The 26,751-nt window shown below is 47.3% G+C and overlaps 1 protein-coding gene across 1 annotated transcript in view; it reads right to left on the reverse strand.

Annotated features, from left to right (window-relative positions):
- Positions 1–1,170: 1,170 nt before the first annotated feature.
- Positions 1,171–26,751, reverse strand: part of ZNF319 (zinc finger protein 319) — a 158,370-nt gene continuing 132,789 nt past the window's right edge. The window contains exons 2-3 of the transcript XR_014971912.1: positions 2,135–2,202; positions 1,171–1,272 (exon numbers count right to left, since the gene is read on the reverse strand). The gene's annotated coding sequence lies outside the window, so the exon portion shown is untranslated. The remainder of the gene's footprint in view (positions 1,273–2,134; positions 2,203–26,751) is intronic.

A 26,751-nucleotide genomic window follows, 5' to 3' on the forward strand; every position in this document is an offset into this window, starting at 1 on the left:
TGCAGGAGGGAACGGGGGGAAGCAGGGGAACAAAAGAGTTTTAAAAGTAAAGGGGTCGACAATTGGATTGTGCCTCATGTTGAATAACCCCTTTTTAAAGCCACACAGTGACCAAAATTGACATTTTTACAGACTTTTCCTCCTTCTCATAAGCTTCTATTTCAACAATTTTCGGGCTTCAAAATGACTTTAAACACACTTATTCTAGTTCCAAGAGTGATAATTCACATGCAATAGTCATTTACAGTCAAACGATTAAACATTAAAAAATGACCTTTTCTGACTATCTGGAGAAAGTTCAACAGGTCCAGGGACATTGATTTGTTTTTGACTGTAGAAAAAAGTATTCAAAATTTCATTTGGATTGTGCCTCTTGTTGAATAACAACTTTTTAAAGCCACACAGTGACCAAAATTGTCATTTTTACAGACTTTTCCTCCTACTCAGAAGCTTCTATGTCGACAAAGTTCGGGCAGGAAAATAACTCTAAACAAACTTATTTTAGTGCCAAAAGTGATAGTTCACATGTAATAGTCATTTACAGTCAAAAGAATAAACATTAAAAAATGACAATTTCTGACCAACTGGAGAGAGTTTGACAGGTCCGGGGTCATCGTTTTTCATAAGAAAATTGATTATTTGGACTGTAGAAACAATTATTAAAAATGTCAATTGGATTGTGCCTCGTATTGAATAACCACTTTAAAAAGCCACACAGTGACCAAAATTGACATTTTTACATACTTTTCCTCCTACTCAGAAGCTTCTATTTCAACCAATTTTTGGCATGAAAATGGCATTAAACACACTTATTTTAGTTCCAAGAGTGATAATTCACATGCAATTGTCGTTTACAGTCAAAAGATTAAACATTAAAAAATGACCATTTCTGAACATCTGAAGAAAGTTTGATAGATCCGGGGTCATCGTTTTTCATCAGAAAATTTATTTTTTGGGACTGTAGAAAAAATGATTCAAACTGTCAATTGGATTGTGCCTCATGTTGAATAACCACTTTTTAAAGCCTCACAGGGACCAAAATATCAATTTTTACAGACTTTTTTTCCTACTCCGAAGCTTCTATTTCGACCAATTTCGGGCAGGAAAATGACTTTAAACAGACTTATTTAAGTTCCAAGAGTGATAATTCACTTGCAATAGTCATTTGAAGTAAAAAGATTAAACATTAAAAAAATTACCATTTCGGACAATCTGGAGAAAGTTTGATAGATCTGGGGTCATCGCTCTTCATCAGAAGATTGATTTATTTGACTGTAGAAAAAATGATTCAAAATGTCAATTGGATTGTCCCTCATGTTGAATATCAACTTTTAAAAGCCACAGAGTGATAAAAATTGAAATTTTTAGACTTTTCCTCCTTCTCAGAAGCTTCTATTTCGACCAATTTCAGGCATGAAAATGACTTTAAAAACACTTATTTTAGTTCCAAGAGTGATAATTCACATGCAATAGTCATTTACAGTCAAAAGATTAAACATTAAAAAATGACCTTTTCTGACCATCTGGAGAAAGTGTGATAGATCCGGGGTCATCGTTTTTCATAAGAAAATTGATTATTTGGACTGTTGAAAAAATGATTCAAAATGTCATTTGGATTGTGCCTCATGTTGAATAACCACTTTTAAAATCCACAGTGACCAAAATATCAATTTTTACAGACTTTTCCTCCTACACCGAAGCTTCTATTTTGACCAATTTCGGGCATGAAAATGACTTTAAACACACTTATTTTAGTTCCAAGATTGATAATTCACAAGCAATAGTCATTTACAGTTAAAAAATAAACATTAAAAAATGACCTTTTCTGACCATCTGGAGAAAGTTTGATAGATCCGGGGTGATCGTTTTTCATCAGAAAATTTATTTTATGGACTGTAGAAAAAAATATTGAAAATGTCAATTGGATTGTGCCTCATGTTGAATAACCCCTTATAAAAGCCACACAGTGACCAAAATTGACATTTTTACAGACTTTTTCTCCTACTCGGAAGCATCTATTTCGAACAATTTCGGGCATGAAAATGACTCTACACACACTTATTTTAGTTCCAAAAGTGATAATTCACATGCAACAGTAATTTACGGTCAAAAGATTAAACATAAAAAAAATGACCTTTTCTGACCATCTGGAGAAAGTTTGATAGATCCGGGGTCATCGTTTTTCATCAGAAAATTGATTATCTGGAATGTAGAAAAAATTATTCAAAAACGTCAATTGGATTGTGCCTCATGTTGAATAACCACTTTTTAAAGCCTCACAGTGACCAAAATATCAATTTTTACAGACTTTTCCTCCTACTCAGAAGCTTCTATTTTGACCAATTACGGGCAGGAAAATGACTCTAAACACACTTATTTTAGTTCCAAAAGTGATAGTTCACATGCAATAGTAATTTACGGTCAAAAGATTAAACATTAAAAAAATGACCTTTTCTGACCATCTGGAGAAAGTTAGACACGTCCGCGGTCATCGTTTTTCATCAGAAAAGTGATGTTTTGGACTGTAGAAAAAATTATTCAAAATGTCATTTTGATTGTGCCTCATGTTGAATAACAACTTTTTAAAGCCTCACAGTGACCAAAATATCCATTTTACAGACTTTTCCTCCTACTCAGAAGCTTCTATTTCGACCAATTTTGGGCAGGAAAATGACTTTAAACACACTTATTTTAGTTCCAAGAGTGATAATTCACATGCAATAGTCACTTACAGTTAAAAGATTAAACATTATAAAATGACCTTTTCTGACCATCTGGAGAAAGTTTGATAGATCCGGGGTATCGTTTTTCATCAGAATTTTTTTTGGGGACTGTATAAAAAATCATTCAAAATGTCAATTGGGAGCGCTAGGTGGCGCCTGCCCGTCATGGCCGCCTTTCACTAAGGCTCCCGGCGCCGGACCCCGCAAATCCTGCTGGCTCTGTCCCTGACTGCCCTGGCCGGCTCGATCTGGGAGCGTAGGCTTGCGGAGCTGCCCTGCGGTCCCGGGCCCGATCCTGAGCTGCCGCGGTCATCGCGGGACCCGCCTGATCGTCGCGGAACCTGACCGGCGCTGGACGGCGGCGGCAGTGGAGCTGCGCTGCGGGCGAGCTACAACTCGTGCCCGCGGCGCCTACGAGGAGTGTAGGCCTGACCCTGCTGGTGGAGGAGGGGCGGCGGCTGCCGCGGGCCCTGACAGCATCAGAGACGTGAGGCCCTGCTTAGCTGACGGCTCACGGTGACCCAGAAGTGGTGAGGCGGACCCCCCCCCGAGCAAACTGGGGCAACGGAGCAGGCGGTAAGTGCGGCTACGAGGGATTGGCTTGCTGGGGCTGCTGTGGGGGCCGGGTGCGGAAGGGAGAGACCCCCCCCCATCGGGCTGGGCATCGGCGGCCGGGGGCCCGGGCCCCCCCCTCTCCTCCTCTTGTCTACAGTGTGGCGCTGGCCCCGTCGGTCCGAGGCTGCCTGAGGGGCTCCAGGTGCAGGGGGCCCTCTTCTGGTTCGGGCCGCGCTTCAGCGGTCAGGTGGGGGGGGGTGTGCGCGCCATCCCCCCCCCCCTCCCATCGCTCCAGGACTGGCCTTGCTGGGGATGTGGTGCTCCGGGCCCCGGGAAAAGAGGGCCAACGGGTGGTGACGTCCCCCCCTTGGAGTTGGGGGGTGATCGCGCTGGTGAGGCGCCCCCTCGGGGGGGTCGGCGGCGCACACGCATTGAGGCCTTGGCGGTCTATCACCTGGCGGGTGACACTACATGGGCCCGGGGCCCTGAACTGAGGTGCTGGACCTCGCCTTGTCCGGGGGACGCTGCGGACACGGCTGTGGCCGGGGGTGCGACTGGTTGTCCTGCTGGGAAGCCCGTCGGGGCTTGAGCGCTGGGTCTGGAGGTGCCGGGCCATTTCTCCACACGGGATTCCTCGGCCGTGCCTCCTTCTGCCCCCACTTCGCCTCGAACATCCGCCGACGTCCAGAAGGGGTACCCCCAATCCGTTGCCCGGCCTCGCTGAACGCTGCGCCCGGGGCGCCCCCACCATGGGTAAGGACAAGGCCGCCAAGCCGGCGCCCGGGGCCACCCAAACCAGGATGGACAAATTCACGACCTCTGAGAAGGGGTCCGGCTCTACGGGCGAGCAGGCCCCGGCCCCCGCTGCGGACCTTGCCGCCATCCTACAGGCCATCAACTCGTCTCGCGCCTCCCTGGAGGGCATGGTGGGGGAGGTCAAGGTGGACGTTGCTATTCTCCGGCAGGACTTGCGGAACGCCACCACCCGCATCTCGGACGCCGAATCCAGGATATCCACCGCTGAGGACGACATCCGCCACCTGCAGGACCAAGTCCGGGAACTAACCACTCACTCTAAAGAACTACACCGCCGGGTCGAGGATGCAGAAAACCGTGCTCGGCGCAGCAACCTGCGCCTGGTGGGATTCCCGGAGGGGGTCGAAACGGGCCGGGCGGACGACTTTATGGAGCGCTGGTTCCGATCCTGGTTGCCGGTGGACGGCCTCTCTGCCTTGTTCGTGGTGGAGAGAGCCCATCGATCCCTGGCCCCCAGGCACCCCGATGCGCCCCCCCGGCCTTTCATCATCAAGATCTTAAACTTTCGAGACAGGGACGCCATTCTCCGCGAAGCTCGGCGCATGGACACCCTCCACTACCTAAATCACAAAATCATGATCTTCCCGGATTACACTCGTGAAGTCCAGGAACTGCGCCGCTCTTATACTGAAGTGAAGCAGAAGATGCGCTCCCTGGGCCTCCAGTACCAGTTTCAGTTCCCGGCCCGCCTTCGGGTCATCTTCCAACACAAGACATTGTTCTTTGATACGCCCCGAGCGGCCTGGTCCTGGTTGACGGAGGAGCACCCCCTGCGCCGCTCTGGACGCGGATCGCCTGTGGGCGGGCAGGGGGGGGCCCCGGACCGCGAGGACCCGCTGGCGGCATCGCACGTTACCCCGGGAGCGCACGGCGGAGGAGACTATCATCACGTGCTCCGGGGGGCGGCCGCGCCGGGGGTCGAGGGCCTCTTCTGCCTCATCGGCTGCGCCCGCCAGTCCCGCGGCGGGTGGACGGCTGGCCGTGTCGCCCCGGCTGGCGGATCCTGCAGCCCGGTCGGCCGAGTCCGTGGACACCTCGGACCTTTCTCGCAGCCCTAACATTTGACATTCTGTGTTTCATCAGGAGGGGGGGGGGGGGGAGGTTGACTGTGCTCGGGCCTGGGCTGGAGTGCTCCGATGTCTGTATTGCTCTCGGCCAGGGCAGGTGCATCAGGCTTGAATTCTATTGTATCAGGGGTCCACTAGTGCTCAAGCCCGAGCGTTTTAGCTTGGTGGTTGTTCCATTTGGTTCGGGCGACAGATGCTTCTGTTTTCGAAGTATAGGGTCGGGGTGGGGGATTGGGGTTGGTTTGGGGTTGTTTCTTCCTTCTTGGGAAGGTTTTGTTGGTGGGGGGACTCCCTCTATGTTGTTGTTCCACGGCATCTTGTAACCTTTGACCTGCTCTCCTGCTCGATGTCCCGCTGTCCTTCCTCTCTAAGGGCTTGCGCAGTCGCGCCTCCATTGGCCCCCTCTTCTGTCCTAGATCATGGCTGACCCGCCTGTTCCTAAGGCCGCCATGCGTGTATTGTCCTGGAATGTCAATGGTCTTTTAGATCGCTTTAAACGCATGGCGGTCCTTAAATATGCGCAGCGTGCAGAGATTGACGTGCTCCTTCTCCAGGAGACCCACCTCCTGGGCAATGAATGTCCCTTTCTTACCCGATATGGTTACGATAGAGTGTGGCACTCAGGTTTTGCGAGGGGATCCCGGGGGGTAGCTATCCTGCTCCGCAAGTCCTTTCCCTTCGTCCTGGCCCAGGTGCACCTAGACCCCCAGGGCATGGTAGTGGCGGTTTGTGGCACTCTTGAGGGGCGACCCCTCACCCTGGTGTCCCTTTACGCAGCTCCGTCCCTCCTGTCGGCGGCCCTCTCTCACACCGCGGACCTCCTCCCGACGCTTCCGGCGGGTTCACTCATTCTAGGTGGAGATTTTAACGCAGTCTACACACCCCATCTGGATTCGACGGGACCGATATCCCTGGCCCGAGTCGCTCGCGCAAAGCAACTCTCGACCTGGGCTGAATCTCAGGGCCTGTGCGATGTTTGGAGGGTCTGGCACCCGCAGGCTCGCCAGTACACCCACACATCTGCAGCTCATCACTCCCATGCCCGGATCGACCTCATCCTCGTCCCGTCTACCGAATGCGCTGGGGTGCAGGATGCCCGCATTCTCCCAAGGGGCCTCTCGGACCACTCGCCAATGCTCCTTGCTCTTGGCCCGCCGCCCCTTTCTGCCCGTCCGATGTGGCGTCTGAACGCTTGGTTCCTCCATGACAAGGCTTTTCGGAAGGCGGTCGGTGGCGAGATAGCTGACTATTATTCTCACAATGCGGGATCCGTCCCCTCCTCTGCCGTCCTTTGGGAGGCCGGCAAAGCAACTATTCGGGGGCCGCTAAGGGGCATGTGCAACGGCAGAGACGTGCTCAATCCCAGAAACTCGCGGCTTGCGAAGCTCAGGCCTTGGAGCTGGAGCTCAACCAGGGGATGTTGGGAGACGGCACACGGTCGCGCCGCCTGGCCTTCCTGCGGGAAGAGATTCGCCTACACTCTCTGGAGGCGGCAAAGACTCTGTGGCGCTCCTCGGTGGCCCGGGTATACGGATGGGGAGACAAAAACGGTACACTTCTCCACCGGCTGGCCACTTACCCCCGGGCGGGCAGGATTATTCCTGCCATCAAGGATTCTGCGGGCGGAACCCGAACAGTCTCGGTGGCAATGGCCCAAGCTTTCGCCGACTATTATTCCCGGTTGTATCGAACCCAGGCGTCTGGGCTCTCCCTTGAAGAGTTGCTGGGGACGACTGGGGCGGTGCTTGGGCGGCTGGGACGGGAGGTTTCTGAGACCCTCAATTCGCCTATCGCGCTGCAGGAGATTGAGGAGGCGAATAGCCACCTGGCGCCCGGGAAGATTCCTGGACCTGATGGGTTCCCTCAGGAATACTATGCTCACTATCGTGAGACCCTGGCCCCGCGGCTTCGGGACCTGTTTGCAGAAGTGGTGGAGACGGGTTCGGTCCGGCCAGAAACGGACACAGCTACCATAGTTGTCCTTCCCAAGACGCAGCCCCCCTCGCAGTCCTGCTCAGACTACCGGCCGATATCCCTTATTAATACCGAGCTCAAGATCTATGCCACGGTCCTCGCACAGCGGTTGCGCCCGTCTCTTGCCTCCTTGGTCCACCCGGACCAATGTGGATTTATGCCGGATTGGGGGACCAGACACTGCCTGCGGCGCCTGCATCTCGCCCTGGCACACCGAGGGCGCCTTTCCCCCTATCTGGCCCTTCTGCTGGTCGACTTTGAAAAGGCCTTTGACTCAGTGGGGTGGGCGTACTTGGCTGATGTCCTAGAGCGCATGGGCTTCGGTCCCCGGTTCCGTGCCATGGTCGCGGTCCTGTACGCGAGCCCGCGGGCCCGTGTATTAGTCAATGGGGCTCTGTCCAACCCATTTCCTATAGGTCGAGGGACGCGCCAGGGATGTCCGCTCTCGCCCCTCCTATTCACTCTGGCCATGGAGCCACTGGCTGTACTGATTCGGGCGGATCCCACTCTCCGCAGGTGGGACTGGCCAGGCGTGGCCCCTGACAAGATTGCCCTATACGCGGACGACGTCCTCCTATATCTCTCTGATCCGGCGACTTCGGGACCCCAGGTCCGCCAGATTCTCCACCGCTTTGGCCAAGCGTCGGGTCTTCATCTGAACCCCAAAAAATCCGTACTGGTCCCATTACACCCGTCGAGGGAATGTTTTGACTGGCAATCTGACATTCCCCTCTGGAGACTCTCATTTAAATACCTGGGGATCTGGGTCACCCTCCTTCCGGAACTCTGTTGGGCCCTCAACGTGGCTCCCGTAGTCAACAAGACCAGATCAGATATGCTCAGGTGGCAGTCACTCCCACTGAACCCGCTGGGGAGGGTCGCCCTCTATAAGATGATGATCCTCCCCAAGTTTCTGTACCTGTTACAAAATACACCTTTCCGCGCCCGTGGTTCCGGGAACTGGATCAGATGGCGACCAAATTTCTTTGGGGCGGCGGCTGGCCCCGGTTGGCCTTAGATCGCTGCAGGGTCCCTTCCTACGACGGAGGCATGAGCAGGACCAATCTATATCTATATTATTTGGCCACCCAGCTGCTGGTGATTCATGACTGGTTCTCGAATGGGTGGGATGATCCGGCCTATCGACTCGAGGTGCAATGTCTCGGGTTCTCCTCTATCCAGAACATGCTCTATGGGGCAACGGTCCCCCTGTCGCTCCCCGATGTCGTGCGGGCCCCTTTTCTGGCGTGGCGTGCAGCTTTGCGGCACACCCGCTGGTCGGGGAAGATAACACAGCTCACACCGCTTTGGCACGGAACGTGGCTGCGGGAAGTGGTGGGACTTGAAGGATTTTGGCAGTGGGATCTTCTAGGAATTTCCAGCCTAGGCGATATATGGCGGGGGAGCCACATGTGTTCCTTCCAGGAGCTTTGGACCCGCTTCTCGTTACAGCCTTCCCAATTTTATAGATCTCTTCAGCTGCGTCATGCGGTCCAAGCCCATGTCCCTCTGGACTCAAGATTGCCTGCGCATAGCCCGCCCGAGGCTCAGGTGATGTTAGGGTGTCTGGGGAAGGGGGGAATATCCCGCATATACAAATCCCTGATTAACAATACCCCGGTGGATTGGAGCGGCCTAAAACAGCGATGGGAGGCTTGGGTGGGGCCCCTAGATGAAGCGGACTGGAGGGACGCCCTTATGGCGCCTCGATCGCTTACCACTTCCGCCAGGTTGCGGCTCATCCAACTCTACTACCTCCACGCCACTTATCTGACTCCGGACCGCCTGCATCGGGCAGGCCTCCGCGTGGACGCCTCATGTGCTCGCTGTGGGATGGATCCGGCGGATTTCTTCCATATGGTGTGGTCTTGTCCCCGCCTGGAGAGTTACTGGACAATGATTGAAGCCGAACTCACTGAAGTCCTGGGATGGGAGGTCCCCCATGATCCTAGAATGGCTCTGCTGGGCATCACGGACGGGTTGGATGGGTCCCGTAATGAAAAGTACTTTCTCACTACTGCCCTAACGGTAGCCAAGAGGGATATAGCAGCCGTGTGGTCACAGCCGGACCCGCCCAGAGGGGCGACCTGGAGTAGAGGGGTGGATTGGTGTGCCGCTCAAGAGCGGTCATGTACGCTGCCCGGGGCTGCCCCAAAAAATTCCGCAAAGTATAGGGGAAATGGCTGGGGGGCCTGTTTTGAAGGGTGGGGGCGCAGAGGGCGGGGGCGGGGCGCTGAGGAGTAGGGGTGGGTTTTTGCATTTGCTTGTCAATGCTTTCCTGTTTGCATTTACTGATGCCAAGTTCAGCGAACTATTGTATGTCATCCTTGAGTTTCCCTTCTATGCAGAAATAAAAATTTGTTTATCAAAAAAAAAAAGTCAATTGGATTGTGCTTCATGCTAAATAACCACTTTTTTAATCCACACAGTGACCAAAATTGACATTTTTACAGACTTTTCCTCCTACTCAGAAGCTTCTATTTCGACCAATTTCGGGCAGGGAAATTACTCTAAACACACTTATTTTAGTTCCAAAAGTGATAATTCACATGCAATAGTAATTCACGGTCAAAAGATTAAACATTAAAAAATGAACTTTTCTGACTATCTGGAGAAGAGTTTACACATCCTCACCGGGATAAGCCTGACTGCTTGTGCCAAGCTACCAAGGGGGTGAGCAGGGGTTATCTTTGGCGTGTAACCCCCAAGCCCTGACTAGAGTGGTGGTGTCTGCCTGGCTTTGGCGCAAGCCTTAGCCAACCAGAGATCCCATTTCTAACATTGACTGTCAGCGGTGAGGATAGGACTTGCGTTTGCTCAATACCGCAGTGACAACTGGCTGCACTACAAGCTCTGCATTTTAGATAGTCACATGATGGGGATTATTGTCTGAGTTTGTTTTAAATGTCATTTTTGTAGAAATATGTTTTATGTTGCACTATGAGTTATCTTGGGTTGGCCTAAAGCTGAAGGAGCTATGTACTGCCCTTGTGCAGATTGTTATTTATGGGGTTGGCCTGCAGCGCAAGCTAAAGGAGTTGTTACTGCCCCTGTACTGTCTGCTATTTCTTGGGTTGGCCTGAAGCTGAAGGAGTTTTGTACTGCCCCTGTGCTGTCTGCTATTTCTAGGGTTGGCCTACAGTGGTAACTTAATTGGCATGGAGTAACTAGCTCGGGAGGGTAGATTATCACCTAAGTGCAGTGTTAGTTTTCTGGAGTCCCCAGTAAGGGTGGGATCCAGTGGTGGCAGCAATAAGTTGTCCAGTGCAGGTAGTCCCTTTCCCAGTTCCCAGAGTATGGTACCTGGTTCCCAGTTAAGAGGGATGCAGGTTGTGTTTCAGGGGCAGTAAAGTTGCTGTCTCACCAGTCTTGTGGGGGGGAGTGTGGATGGATGTTGTAGTGCACTGGACGTCTGGGTGATTGGTTAGCACAGTAAATGGTGTTAAAGGGCTCTTCCATCTGTTTTGTCAGAGAGAATTTGCCCCTTAATTGTTTTCCGGAGCCGCGCCAACATCCGTTGGAGTGTGTAAGTTCTTTGATTCTAGGGAGCCTAGGCTGTCTTGTTGAACTGTTCTTGGTGTGGGATCTCCCTTGTTAGGTGAGCTGGGAGTGTCTGTAATCAGGCCTCCATCAGTTCTGGTGTCTGGCAGTGCCGCTCCTAAGTGGAGGGTACAGAAATCCAGATTGAGGGGTGAGAGGGGAAAGGAGTCCCCAGTGGAAGAACCAGTGGGTCAGGGGCCAGCCATAAGGGCTGAGTTCCCATTGATTGGCCATGGTGACGCCACTTCTGTCTTGGGGCATCTTCATGCACTGTCAGAGGGATAGGAGGTCGTGAGCTCTGCGCCAGGTTGCTGGGGCATCTTCCCGCACTGTCAGTGGACAGGAGGTCGTGAGCTCTGCGCCAGGCAGACTGTCACATGACACATTAGGTATGTGTCCCCCTCAGAAAACCCTGGTTCGCCGGGCATCTGACCAAAGGGTACCGTCCCTGGGTTGGGGAGCAAGGTTCAGGTGTTTAATGTCCTGGACAAAGGGCAACTGTAATCAGTGTCCTGACCGGTCTTGCCTTCTAGGGGTACCACTCCAGTTGGGGGGGTATAGTGCTCTGGAAGGGGGTGCAGAGGGAGGGAGTCATCGCCTCTGACCCCGGTGCAGCCGGTGATTTTAGATCCCAGGTGGTAGACCAGTTTGCGGAGAGAGGTTCTGAACTGGTGGGTGAGTTGTGTTCTGGGGTGCTTCCCCTGGGAGAGTGCAGAATGCCAGAAGGGATTTAGGGTGAGGAGATGCTTCGCCCGTGATCTCTGGTCAGCCTGAGAGTGCAGACCATAAGTTGGAGAATTGGTGGTAGTTTGGAACTACACTTAGAGGAAGAGTGGAGATTGGCTATTGTGTGCCAGGGGTTACTGCCCCCCACTCTGTGAATTGGCAAGGACCAATGGTATCTGGATGGTTTAGGGCCTGGTCCTGGCTGTGGACAACTAGGGAGTACCAGTGGGGTAGCCTAGTTGGGCCTGAGTTTTTTTCAGATGGAACCACGTTGGTTCAGAGTGGCGTGAAACCGAAGGGTGTCCCTACTGTTGCGGGCCCGCGTCTGTGTTTTCTCGCCCGAAGCAGGGAAGCCCATCAAGGGAATGATTGGTCTACCCTGCGTTTTGGTTGAAAGGGGGTTGTGTTGGACTTGGCCCTTTTTGGCAGGTCCACCCCTGAACATTTTGCCTTAAGCTTTGACATGGTGGTAGTGGTTTTGGGCATTTGCGCACTTTTGCGCTGTGGCCCAGTGTGGAGTGCGAGCGCACTCTGGGTGTGTGTGGTGAGATTGGCCTGCCCTCCCATAGGAATGCATGGGGGATATGAGTGTCCATGGTAATTCCTGGTATGAGGGGAGTGCAGGGTCAAGTTTAGTATGTGTGAACTCATGAGAATAAATGCTGCGCAATAGTGGGTGCAGATTTATTGTGGTTATTTTAGAAATGCCACTTTTAGAAGGTGGCATTTCTGTGTGCTGTGTGTCTGCCTACATGATGTGAATTGCATGTCTGGCTTGTGATTGACAGGAGCTGAGAGGGCTGGGGAATTCCAGGAGCCAGGGTGAGTCAGCCCAGAGGTGAATAGAGATCTGCATGCAGATGGGAGGGAGGAGTTGCACCTGGGACCTGAATAGGACTGTGCCTTCCCTCCACAATGCTGGGGCCACATCCTGTGGTGCGTCTGATGTCCCTGGCCTGTCCTGTGAAAAGAAGAGAGGAGCTGAGCAAAACAAAGTGCTCCAAAGCTCCCCTATACCAGTTCTGACTGGTATCCCCCCAGTCCTGTGCTGTGACACAATGGGATTTCTTGGTATAGATATAGGGGCTGTGACCCCATGAAATTGTTCAGTGATGTTCAGTGTTCCTGACCGAGGGGGGCTTGCTGCTGGTGGGGCCCAGGAGGGACCGCCATGGGGGCTGCCTCCCTGCTGGAGGGCCCTGTGTGCTGGCCCCGGGCCCTACATTGCCCCCTTGATGCCACCAAGACTTCTTGGACCTTTTGCTTTTCCTTTGACTTTGCCAAGACTTGATGCAGCCTTTCAGCGCACTGGGCGCGCTTTTTTTTTACTTTTCCCAGGAGAGGGAGAGCCTGGGGGCTGAGCAGCGCTGAGCTGCAGCCCTTGCTGAGGGAATCCCCCTCGTAGGGATTCCCCCCTCGTGAGCTTTGCGGCTGCCCACCCGCTTATGTCTTTATTTAGATGGCGGGTGCCCACCAATGTTCCCTCTAATATTTTTCCTCTGTGTGCGGCAGTGTAAGGTCTATGTGCGCTGCAATCAAGGCTATGTGCGCCAGTAACCAGACCGTGCGTGTGGCTGCAGCGCCAAATATCACTCCAAACTTGCTTAAAAAAGTGAAAAGACGGTGCATTTTCTCATGAACAGATCTAAGTGAATGTTGTTAAGGCAGGTTTGAAACCGTCCCACATATCAATTTGAAACCTTGGCAGATATGTTGCGGCATTTCTTTTCTTAATAGAGCTGGGCTGTGGGTTGATTGTGTGTATTTGTTGAAATTTTCATGTTAATTTGAGCTCATGATGGGCGCTGCGATTAACATGAAAACTTTAACAAATGCTCTCTTTGAACAGGAAAAATAAAATTATAATAACGTTATTATAATTTTACTTTTAGCAGTTTCAGGGCTGGGTAAGGGTAGGGCCGCATCAGGATTTCGACTAACGCATTTTAATGCTAGTGTCCAAATCACAGCATTAGTCCCGTATTTTAGCGCCCCTCTGAAAAAACTGCAATTGAGGTGCACTGCCAATGAGGCAGCACCAGCACGCTAAAATTGTCTAACATATGAGCATGCAACTGCGCCTTCAAATTTAAAATGCTATGCGTCAGAGATAGAATATTCATGAACAGCGCTGAGCAGGCCTGGCCGCTAGCAATTTTAGGCCACAATTAAAATGTCATGATAACTCCGGTGATTAATGTTCTCCCTAGAGAGAGATGGAGTTTTGTCAAGTGGAAGCTTTGACTCATGGAAAGGTAGCGCAGAGGGCTAATTTGCCTGCTGCAATAACATGTACCGTCCACATCACAAAGTGCACATAATGTAAATGGGTCAGTGGGTTACTGCTTTTGGTCAGTGAGATCCTTTTGGTACTTGCAGTTTATAAGTCAAAATCCTAAAATAGAACAGTGAGCTATTAACTTTCATCTAAGAGCTGCATGTTTTCCCCAGTCTGATTACCCTATTGTTGCAAAAAGGGTTCATTTGAATAGAAATCAATTCTGGTTTTTAAAGAGAACCCCCAATCATGGTATTACATTCTAATTTCAGTGTGTTTCTCCAAACCAATCACTATTAAACTATACTGCGTACTAGTATGGATGTCATGTCACTCCTACACCTTGTAGGCCTTTGTCTTATGTTACATTTCCTATACAGAGATTTACAAACATATGAGTAATTGTCTCTATGTAAGGAGTGTGATGTAAAGTGCTCTGCCACCCTACACTGGTATGAGCGGCGCTGTAAATCAAGTTAAATTCTTCTGAGCGAGAGTATGGTTATGGAGACTTGAGGGGCACTGTTAAAGGGTGGTAGTGAGGGAATCAGTGGCGGAGGGAGTCATTGAGAGGGCACCAACAAACATTGTTGCACAGGGCTCCACCAGCGCTCATGCCAGCCTTTCCCTTGAGGCAAGGCCGCCTCACCCATTGGTCCCTCCGTTGGCCTTATTCGTGCTCAACCACATCCAGAGCCGGAATTCCTCACTGCGTCGGGTCGCAATTAGATATGGAACGGGTCCGAGGGAGGGGGCGAAAAAGGTGCCTAACCGTGGTCAACAAGAAGAGGGGTGAAAGGTGACTCAAGAGGAGGTCGATTTAGGGCAATGGGAAATCCGGCGGTACAAGGTGCTGACCACTGCCCACCCCGCATTCTTTTGATGCTCGCGGGTGCCCACTGCATGCGGAAGTCAGGCAACATTGTGCCTGGCGGCGGGCGGGACTTCCGGTTGTTCGGAGGAAGTCCCGCGCACGCCCCCGCAGCCTGAGAAGACGCCTGGGTGAAGAAGATGGCGCCTGCATTTGCGGGGCTCCCATGGCGGAGGGAGAGCCCTGCGGGTGCCAGCAAGTGAAGACTGAAGGTGGAGGAGGCTCGAGGCACATTGCCGGTGCCTGCCCCCACCGCATGTGGAGAGGAGACCGGACCGGAGTCTCGAGGGCTACCAGTGTGCAGTCTACACAGCGGGAAGCCGAGACCGGAGACGACCAAAGAGAATTCCCCCTGCGCACGAACCCGGTGAGTGAGGGCTGGGCAGGAGATATGGCGACATCATTTACTGAGCTGCCCCCGCCTGATAGGGGTTCGCTCCAACAATGGGGCTAATTTGCTTTAGAAAGCCTGTGTGGTGCCAGTGAGGGCACAGTGTCTGGTTCCAGAGCGGATCCGCCGTTACGGGTCGCTCCAACGGGGGCAAGCTTTTTTTTGTTTTAGAGCCTGTGCGGGCTCCAATAATTATTTTGAAAGGGCCCAGAGGGGTCCAGGCTGTTTCCCTGTTGTGTGGCCACACTTACCAGCTGCCCCGCTTGCGAGAGGGCAGCTGCACCATTCTAGGGGCAAGTTGTGTTTTGCGCATGATTTATCTACAGAGCCCCGTGTGGCTCCAACGTTTGGCACCATTATTTTCAGAGCCCCGTGTGGCTCCCACGTGGGGCATAATTTTTTTTTAAGGGCCACTGCGAGCCCAAGCCTCATTGGACCATTTCCAGCTGCCCAGCAAGTAGTGGGCAGCTGCACCGTTTAGGTCTTTCTTTGTTTTAGGGGCAGGTCTGAGGTCAGGAGTGAGACGCACTCCTTCGCCCCCATCTATTCCCAGCTGCGCAGCACTTAGTGCCAACTGCAACGTTTAGGTTTGCGCAATTGCGCACCCCTGACTCCTACTGCATTGACAGCGCGCCCTGACTTTTGGACCTAGGGCATTTGAGCCCCGTAGAGATGGTCAGCTGGTCAAGGGGACTGTTAGATGTATAGGGCACCAGGCCCTGATGTGATTTATAGGTGATAGTAAATGTAATTTATATAGTATGTTTTACGCACCCTGATTTATGCCTCTAGATGTGATTTTATGATTATGAGGTTTTACCTACTGTGTTATGATTTATTGTTATCTTCTACTGTGGTTTAGGTTTGATTTATTTCCTACTGCGGTTTATGTTAGTACGTTTATTTCCTAATGCGAGTGATGTGTAGGAGATTATGGTCTACTATGTTTAGGCTTTTGAGGTTGGCGCAGAATATATTTGTTGCCTAATGTGGTACTGTACATGATATGATTTATGTTACAGGATGATGCTGAGTATAGTGTTTGCCAGTAATTACTTGTTGTGGTCTACATTAATGATCTGTTCTTACTTTTACTATTTTTACCAAGTGATGATTCTGACAGTGGCCCACGTGGCCCTGTCATGTGCAAATAATGCCCTGTAAATATTGCCCAGTGCCTGTTGGCACAGTGTATATTGTGTGATTACCATCTAATGTGTTTTATGATAATACAAAGGCTATTTTTATATATAACCTTGGGTGGAGTTCCTTTTGTGGTGTGCCTAGTATATTGTTGCTGTGTGTGTTGCGCAAATGCTTTACACATCGCCACCGGGATAAGCCTGACTGCTCGTGCCAAGCTACAGAGGGGGTGAGCAGAGGTTATCTTTGGCGTGTAACTCCCAAGCCCTGACTAGAGTGGTGGTCTCTGCCTGGCTTTGGCGCAAGCCTTAGCCAACCAGAGATCCCATTTCTAACAAATCATTTTTCGTAAAGTCCAAAAAATCAATTTTCTGATGAAAAACGATGACCCCGGACTTTACGAACTTTCTCCAGCTGGTCAGTAATGGTGATTTTTCTACGTTTAATCTTTTGACTGTAAATGACTGGATGTATATTATCACTTTTTTAACTAAAATGAATGTGTTTAGGGTCCTTTTCCTGCCCGAAATAGGTCAAAATAGAAGCTTCTGAGTAGGACGAAAAGTGTGTAAAAATGGCAATTTTGGTCACCGTGAGGCTTTAAAAAGTGGTTATTCATCATGGGGCATGATCCAATTGACATTTTGAATCATTATTTTCACAGTCCAAAAAATCAATTTCCTGCTGAAAAACAATGACCCCGGACCGGTCGATCTTTCTCCAGATGGTCAGTAATTGTGATTTTTTAATGTTTAATCTTTTGACTGTAAATAAATGTTGGATGTGAATAATCACGTTTGGAACTAAAATAAGTGTCTTTAGAGTCATTTTCATACCCGAAATAGATCAAAATAGAAGTTTCTGAGTAGGAGGAAAAGTCTATAAAATGGCAATTTTGGTCACTGTGAGGCTTTAACAAGTGGTTATTCAACAAGAGGCATAACCCAATTGGCATTGTAAATCATTTTTTGTACACTCAAAAATATAAATTTTCCAGTCGAACTTTCTCCAGATGGTCAGTAATGGTGATTTTTGAATGTTTAATCTTTTGACTGTAAATGACTGTTTGATTCAATTTATCACTTTTTGAACTATATTAAGTGTGTTTAGAGTCATTTTCCTGCCCGAAAATGGTCAAAATAGAAGCTGCCGAGTAGGAGGAAATATCTGCAAAAATGGCAATTTTGGACACTGTGAGACTTCAAAAAGGGCTTATTCAACATGAGGAACGATCCAATTGACATTTGAAATCATTTTTTGTACAGTCCAAAAAATACATTTTCTAATGAAAAACAAGGACCCTGGACCTGTCGATCTTTCTCCAGATGGTCAGTAATGGTAATTGTTTAACGTGTAATCTTTTGAATGTAAATGAATGTTGGATGTGCATGTAAATGAATGTTGGATGTGCATTGTCACTTTTGGAAATAAAATAAGTATGCTTAGTCATTTTCTGCCTGAAATAGGGTCCTGCTATTTGCCACACCACCGGAGACAGCAGTTTTAGCGGCAGGACCCGCTTGCTGACATCTCTCCCGCCACAGCCAATCACAGCGCCGGGGGGCGCTTCAAATCTCAGCGCGGGCTCCCGCAGCGCGGGACGTGTGCGGTAAAGACTTAGGCCAAGGGCGGGCCCGTGTGCACCCAAAGAAGGCCTGGGGGCCATTTCTCTTGGTCCACCACTTCCATGAAACGCGCATAAGTAAAATTGGACATCAAAGGACCGTGACTAAAGACCCAACGTTCCCTGCTCTACATGAGAAACAAGTAAGACTCACTTCTCATATCTTGTCAACTTTTGTGTGAAGAACGGGCTATTAAAATTGGGAAACGAAAGACAATAGAAAGCCAGACATCTAAGTCCCCGAGCAAGCCCAAAAAAACAAATTTGAAGTTGTTGAATTATCTCTCGGGGGCTGTAGGCATGTTGGAAAAAGAAATTTCTTCAGTTGAAGAAATCTTGAACGCGGACTCATTATCTATCTTATTAAATGATAAAGTAACATCACAAGGGGGTGCGAGGGTGGATGAAACTTGCATTCTGGGTAACACGATTGCAGAGAAAAAGATAAATGGATGTGTCCAGATTATTCCAGATGAAATTTCTATAAGTGACCAAGACATTGATATCTCAACCCCTCTAAAAAACTTTATAACCCCTTGAGACTAGAGAGCCCTGCTATTACTATGAGTGTTACACACTTGACTCAACTGAAAACTAAAACACCTAAGAATACCACAAAAAACACAACAGGGACAAAAGGGTAAAAATCAGCCTAAAACAGGCAGTGGAAATATGTCATCTTTAAAAAATAAATGAAAAGGACCCCTGATCGAGATGGAAAACCTGTCTACTCTGGTAAAAGACCTTATTGAGTCAGTTAACCAGTCGATTACCACTCTGACAGCCAGGCTGGAAAACATTGAAATTGGCATGAAAAAAATCCTCGAAAACCAGAGATAAGCTCTACTTAAGGGGATTAGACACAACACGGGGGTACCTAGTACACCACTTCAGTTAGGGAGTGCGAATTTGAATAATACTTTGACAATAACAAAAGGGCTGAGCTCGCGAAAGGGTATCGGGGAAGGGAAATGGGATTGGGACTGGGACACAGTCAAAATCACCAACAGTTAGATAAAACATGACATTAACAAGAGGAGAGGCGACGAAAGAAAAGCCCGTAAGAAAATCAGGAAATACTTTGAGCAAAAGCCAGGCACGTGACATAAAATCTAGAGCCCGGCCAACATATAAAAATCAAAGTAGCACACAGATTTTAGGTCTACCTCTGGCTGTCATGCCATTTACTGTAATCTTAGCAAATGTCCCAGCCCCTTTCCCAGGAGAAAATTAAACTTGTCTCTCCTTGAGGAACAAAGACATACACTACCTAGGTAGCAGAACAGGTCTAACTAGTGAAATATTTGGAGACTTTAAAATGGTGAGGAGGATTGGGTGGGTTGGAAGAAGCTAGAAAGTTTTTAAGGGAGACTGTGTTGTCATCTCATTTGGAACTCCATCACTGGTTAAAGAGATTCTAACTAGAGCTTGAGAAGATAATATTAATTATACAAACTTTAATGTTCTCCCACTGGGGTTCTTTTATCAGCCTAAGCCCCCTGCATGTTACAACAGAATTTATTTCTCCACACAGTCTAACGAATGTATATGGTATAACTTGGAGGTGTCAAATACATTTGGCCCCCTGCAAACAATGGTTAAGCATGACTGACTACGGCATAGACCAGACTCAAACCAAATCAATATGAGCTATGACTCGCAGATTGCTTGCAAAGCTAGTTCAACTGATCAAATTGACTCGAGTCAAACGAGCCAATGGGAGTTTCGTGGTAAAGAAGTTTGGGGCTTAGCACAAACATTAAGGGTAGAGGAAAAATTGGGCGCGATTGGTGCTCCTAGCCGAGACATGCAACCTAGAAATGAACAAATTTGTCGGACAGATTTGGCTTCTAGATCTTCACCCCACAAATCTGTTAGTGTTCTTTTTTGGAACATAGCTGGTCTTCACAGTGAGTTGAACGATACCTCTTGGTTGGGCTTTATAGAAAAATGTGACATTGTATGCGTGCAAGAGACCTGGGCAATAGATGAAGTACATATAAATGGCTACAGGACTTTTCACACGCCAGCGATCCGCTCGACACACGGAAGACCAAAACCAAAGGGGGGATTCTGTGTTTATGTATCCAATCTGATTGGGGCAATAAAGTCTAATATGTTAAAATCTGAGATTTAATACCAATATGTTTAGACTGCAAACACATTCTTGTAATAACTAATTTTTATAACAACGTTGAAATAGAAAGGCTGGGGAGGTAATGAAGATGCTTAGCGAAGATCTCAATAAATTAAAAGCAACTAGCGATATTGAAACGATTAACATATAGGGTGGTGATTTTCATATTGGGCTATGCCCATTAGTGGGGCTTGGAAAATGTGGCCCAACAGTACAGGAGGATGATCCCCCGATGCATTTTGTTCACTCAGATAGGGGGGAGCTGTTCAATGAGTTCTTATTTACACATGATCTGGGCTTTGCAAATTGTTTATGCTCCCCTACAGTGGACTTTGGCCACACATTCATAGGAAGGGGATCAGAATCCACTATAGATTTCATAATCGCCCCAAACCGCTACGCAAGCTATATCAAGAGCTATGAAATCCATAAAAATGTTATGAGTGATCACCTGCCCTTAAGCATAGACATCACAATTCCAGCGGCTTCAGAAAGGCTGCACAATAATCAAGTGGCATGGACTCAAAACGTACAATCGGTTAGGTTGAACGGATGTACGCTGCATTGGCTCAGCCATGACCCATCTGAGCTTAATAAACAAATAGTAACAAAGGCCAATGATTCTAGTTTAATGTGTCTGTATGAGTCCACCTCCCATGAAAAAATATTGTTAGCATTTTCTGAAATCACTTTAACGGTTCAAAACTTGCTTAAAGCAGAAATGAAGGAAAGTCGTCACAACAAAAAGGGGTGGTTTGATTCAAATTGTACAAAAGCATATAAAAAGCTCAAAGAGTCACTACATAAGACCGAAAGGGATCTGGGGCAGATTAGAGAATGTAGGAAACTCTATAATTAGGCCAGACGATCAAGGCAGAAAGAACTTAAAGAAAAATCCTTGGTCACTCTACAAGAAGCTTCTATAAGTAAAGATAGCTCTTCCTTCTGGCAGGCAGTAAATGCACCTTTTTTTACAATAACGATTATACAGACGATAGAATAGGCAATTGAGGAAAAGGCTTGGGTGGATTTCTTCTCAAGTGCGCATAAATCACAAGGGGGTACAGAAAATGAAATAGAGAGCGCAGAACAGTTGGAGGATGGGCTTTTTGTTTCCTTCCCTATCGATTTCCAGATAACACATAATGACGTTATTGGAGCAATAAAGGCAAGCAAGAGTGGTAAGGCACCCGGGACCAGACGGATTGCCTATTGACTTGTTTGAATTCATACCATCTTTATGGACACCAATAATAACTCGGGTCCTCCAAGCTTGCTGCATGAAAGGCTTTATTAGTACCTGGTCAGAATCGGTCATAGTACCAATATTCAAAAAAGGGGAACGCGATAACCCCGCATGCTATTGACCGATATCCCTTTTAGACTCCCTGATGAAAGTAGCAGGAAGGATTGTTTTAGAAAGACTGCAAACATGGGCTGAAGATAATATTTTAAGTGATGTACAATACGGTTTTATGGCAGGTCTTGCCGTAAATGAGCAAGTCCTAAATCTTAGTATCTTAATAGAAAAATAAACCCAGGTTAAACCAGGAACGTTTTACCTGGCAGTTGTTGACCTCACAGCCGCTTTCGACTGTGTGGTCCACAGTAAATTATGGAACATTTTAACCGATTTAAAGGTAGACACGGTCCTGGTTCAGTTCCTACAACAACTGTATACGCGGGCAACTGCGAAGGTCCGATATGGAACCAAAGGGGAATGCTCTTCACCATTTAACGTAGAGCGGGGGGTGAGACAGGGATGTGTCCTGGCCCCATTCTTGTTCACTCTATATACCAACGCACTGGAGCAGGAGTTGGTGGCCAAGACGAGGGATCCACCGTACATTAATAGACGCCCAATAGTCTCCCTTCTCTACGCAGATGATACTGTGCTAATGGCACGTACCCAGATAGGACTGCAGAAAGCGCTCGTATCCTATATTGGTTTTATGGAGGATATAGGGTTAAAGTTAACTGCAAAGAAAACTTTTGTAACGACTTGTGGACGAAGGAGAAAAAAATACAGGAGTCTCCAAGTTGGAAAATATAGGATAGAATCTGCAAAGATGTTCACATACCTGGGAGTCCTGATTAACAGCACTGGCACTTGGGGTCAGGCTGTTACGAGCAGGAGTCTTCTCTTTATGAAATCAATTGTGGCCCTTAAATACTTTTCAAAGAAAATGGGCAGAAGACCACCAGAAATTCTCTTAAAATTTACCAAGCAAAGTGTGTGAGTGTGGCCATTTTTGGGGCGGGAATTTGGGTTTTCTATGATCCTTAACCCTTCCAACTGATTGAAAATGCTTTTCAACGATTCATATTGGCTGCTCCTGCTAGTTCCCCCGTTTATAACTGTCATTGCGAGTTAGGGATATCATATATCTCAGACACCATCTGGGCACAACCTATGCTTCTTTGGCACGGAGTTTGTACTACCAGCAGTACAGGCCTAAACCCAGAAATAATAAGGGACTCTATGAAGTTGGACCATGCTACATAGATTAGCTGGTTAAAGTACATTAAAACTTTATGCATGATCTTGGGCATCTAGAGTATTATACTTCCCCAGAGTCACTGAATGGTATTAACCGGAAGGAGTTTAAGGCAATCTGCATGGCCCACCTGGATGCAAACAGGTTGGCAATAGAGATTAACAAGCCTGCGGTCATCCAACATCAACTGACTGTAATCACCTATGACATCCAACCGTACCTACTACGCTGTCCGTGGATGTGTATGATAGGTATGTTTTAACGCGTTTTAGGTTTGGGACGTTTCACCGACTAACTAGCTACCGTGAAATGAATACATGGTCCAGATAACTATGTCCTTGTGACGGTCTCTCCCCACAAACAACAATTCACGCGATCTTCTTCTGTAAACTATATGTCGAGGAAAGAACCAGATGGATCTTGCCCCTATTAAAATCAGGTGGATGGAGACAATGTCGACCGGCCTTTTTATATTTACAACAATTAGAAAATGACTACTCTATTGGAGTAATGGCGGATTTCTTGAAAAGCGTATTGAGAGCAAGGGAAAGGATTAATGATTGAATACTGTTCGGCAGTAGAAACTGAATATCTTATATTACGAGGGACTGTCTCATTTACCATATCACATTGATAACATTCCTTGAACAAGCCTAGTTGTATATAATGAATTATTAAGAACTGTGTACACATGTATTTCATACAACTCTAAGAAATGAAGATTTTAAATATGTAACTGTGCATTTGCATTTTTAAGATGATTTTATGAAATGGTATTTTATATATTTTTATCTGCTTGCTTTTGTGATTTTACATGACTAAAATCGAATAAACCTCTTTTTGATTTGATTTGAGGTCAAAATATAGGAGAAAAAAAAAGTCTGTATAAATGGCAATTTTGGTCACTGTGAGGCTTTACAAAGTGGTTATTCATCATGAGGCGATGATCCAATTGACATTTTGAATCATTATTTGCACAGTCCAAAAATACAATTCTCTGATGAAAAACAATGTCGAACTTTGTCCAGACGGTCAATTATGGTGATTTTTGAATGTTTAATCTTTTGATTGTAAATGACTGTTGGATTTGATTTACCACTTGTTGAACTAAAATAACTGTGTTTAGCGTCATTTTCCTGCGCGAAATTGGTCAAAATAGAAGCTTCCGCGTAAGAAGGAATATCTGTAAAAAGGGCAATTTTGGTCACTTTGAGGCTTCTAAAAGGGGTTATTCAACATGAGGCAAGATCCAATTGACATTGTGAATCGTTTTTGTAAATTCCCAAAAATAAATTTTCCGATGAAAAACAATGTCTGGACCTGTCGATCTTTCTCCAGATGGTCAGTAAAGGAGATTTTTTTAATGTTTAATCTTCTGACTGTAAATGAATGTTGGATGTGAATAATCACTTTTGGAACTAAAATAAGTGTGTTTGGAGTCATTTTCCTGCCTGAAATTGGTCAAAATAGAAGCTTCTTAGTATATTCGAGGATGAGGATAAATCCACGAGACACGAAGGATACGTACCTTTGCCGTGGTTCAATGACCATGGTCATTGAACCACGGCAAACGGACGCAGCAGCTTTGCCGACAACACGTATCCTTCGTGTCCCGCGGATTTCTCCTTATCCTCGAATATTCTGAGATCAATTAGACGGACATCCTGCCAATACTGACCCGCTCACCACATTAGTTACGATTCAGTGGCTTCTACTCCGAATTCCGCCCCAGACCCTGACCTACAAATTCGCTCCCTCATCGTCTACTTCTCACACAGGGAACCCGGCTGGGTCTCCCTGTAAGTATTTTCGCCTTCAATTACTCACGGTTGGCCTCACTTTTTCTTCACCACGTTTAGAACCCAGATATTCCCAGTACTATAGGTCCTGATGAGACCCCACATCCTAGAGAGGATCGAAACGCCGTCGACACTTTTGTGAAAACAAACCATTGTCACAGCACTTATTATTGTGTAAAGTTGATGTATATGCCTTGAGAAAATTATAAATATGGTCGTTTTTAGTGAAAAACGACATGAAACCTTGTAAATACTGTCATCTCTCGTCACTCACTGTTCGGTTCATGCTACACTTGGGACACTTATTCACACTGTGTTTTACCTCTTTTTGTTTAAATTTTTTTGATATATATTGTGTAAATAATAAAAACATATGTGTATAAGGAAATCTTTAGTGTGTCTGGTTCCTCTTTCTATGACATCACTACAACCCTTTCATTGCGATTGCGCATTGATATAATTATACATAATTATACACTATTCCACAGGAACCATGGTTTCCCTGTTATATCACTTCTGATATTGGGCATAGTAGCATAGGCTCTTTACCAAAACAGGCTTTGAAAACGCGAATTAAGAAGACTATTAATGAAGTCAGTCATAAAAGAGATACTGCTCTATGTCTGGGTCATTCCGGTAATGCTGTAATAGCTGGGAGTAGTATTTATTAACAACCTCACTGTATGCTGTATAGAATCTCCCGCATGGAGTGCGTAGAATTATCCTTTTGTTACGGATGAATGAGCTGCCCTTACGAATTATAACAGGAGCACGATAGGGATTAGCCAGGCAGGACAGACTTTGCCATCTATGCGGAAGCTGGGTGCAGGATTTATATCATGTTTTATTTGTTTGCCCCCTATTACAACCGTTACAACGTCGCTTACTGAAGCCATTGTATTTAAAATATAACATTGCCACACTCGAGGAGGCCAGGAACCTTTTTTTTTGTCCCCCCCCCCCCCCCCCCGAACAAGTGTGTTTTAAAATGTATATCTTTTTAAAACAATTTCTAAATATATTTTAGACAAGAACTAATGGAAAGAAGTAGGCTGTGGTATGTTGAAGAAGGTCCACGGTAGACAACATTTACTACATATTATAATTAGAATTGCAGGGTCCTTGTATTATACATTTAAAAACGTCATGGTATAATCTGAATTATATTTTACCAGCTAGCTGGTTCTATAAACGATCAATGGATGAATGGAATTTGCACAGCACTTAAGCACTTCCACTTGCACTTTTGACATCATGTATGCTGCTATGTAAACATTATTGCATAATGAATGCATTGTGCATCTTTTAGGCTGCTGCTTGTATTTTCCCATGCGGTTCATCCGAGCTCGATTTATTATTAATTTAAAAAGAAATTGTTGCAGGATGTCTTTGCATTTGCACTTTAAATTATCTTCTTGCGCACTTATGTATTTAGCATGTATAACAAAAAATGTTGCGTCATGTCTCTGTATACGCCTCATATTGATATTATAAATAGAATTTAAAGATGCTAACAAAGTTATAGTTTTTAGAGCATTTAAGGATACAGTTTGACTGTAACTGACATATCTGTTCCGACCATAAGGGTGAAATTGGTTTAACATTTGCATACTTGCACACTTAGGGCCCGATTCCGATCCGGGTCGGAAAGCGTTCCGACCGACACGGACCGGGACTGAAGTCCGACCGACTCGTACAGGCGCTATACGACCTTACAAGTACGATGCGTCCCAGTCAAAATCCAACCGACTCGCACGGAATCAATCCGGACTGACCAAAACGTACGGAAAACTGTGCCGCCGCTCAGAAATTGAACTGAAACCTTCCGACCGACACGGAACGGCTACAGTTCCGACCGACACAAACACACGCCTTACAACCAGCCAAGTATGATGCAATGCGTTGCGGACAAAAGCGAGTCGCACGGAGTCCAAGCAGTACAACCGATTCGCACAGACCAGAGATATTGGCAATAAAAAGAGCCCATCGCGACCAGCGCGTACGTGAAACATGCAACATAGCACAATGTCAGTGTGACCGACTTGGATCACACCGCAAGTAACGCCACAGGCATACAACCCGGACAACTGAACATCCCCGTAAGGCCTAAAGAAATCATGGAATTTACACAGAAAAAGGCCAAACAGGCTGTTACAAATCCAAAAAAAACTAATTTCAAACCAAGACACACCCACAATTCCACCAATAAATAGGCCAGACCATGATCCTTTGCAAATCTCACAGACCTGCAAACAGACAACACCAACATACTGAGACATACAGCCACTACCTACACACTACACAACATTAGCACCACACAATAGACACAGTCACCCAGCCATACACATACTCACCAACCCTCACTACCACACACACACCCATCCATCACCACCACCACCCATCACCATGCCCCCAAAGAAGAATCCAAAGTTCACAGACAGTGAGTTGGAGGTCAAGGTAGATTAAATCATCAGAGTAGAGCCACAGTTATTTGGTTCCTTGGTCCAACAGACCCCCCTATCCCAGAAAAACAAGATGTGGGCGAGGATTGTCGACAAGGTGAATGCCTTAGCACCTGCTATGCGCACAATGGACGACATCAGGAACCG

Source organism: Triturus cristatus, chromosome 12 (genome assembly GCF_964204655.1).
Source record: "Triturus cristatus chromosome 12, aTriCri1.1, whole genome shotgun sequence".
Lineage (NCBI taxonomy): Eukaryota > Metazoa > Chordata > Amphibia > Caudata > Salamandridae > Triturus > Triturus cristatus.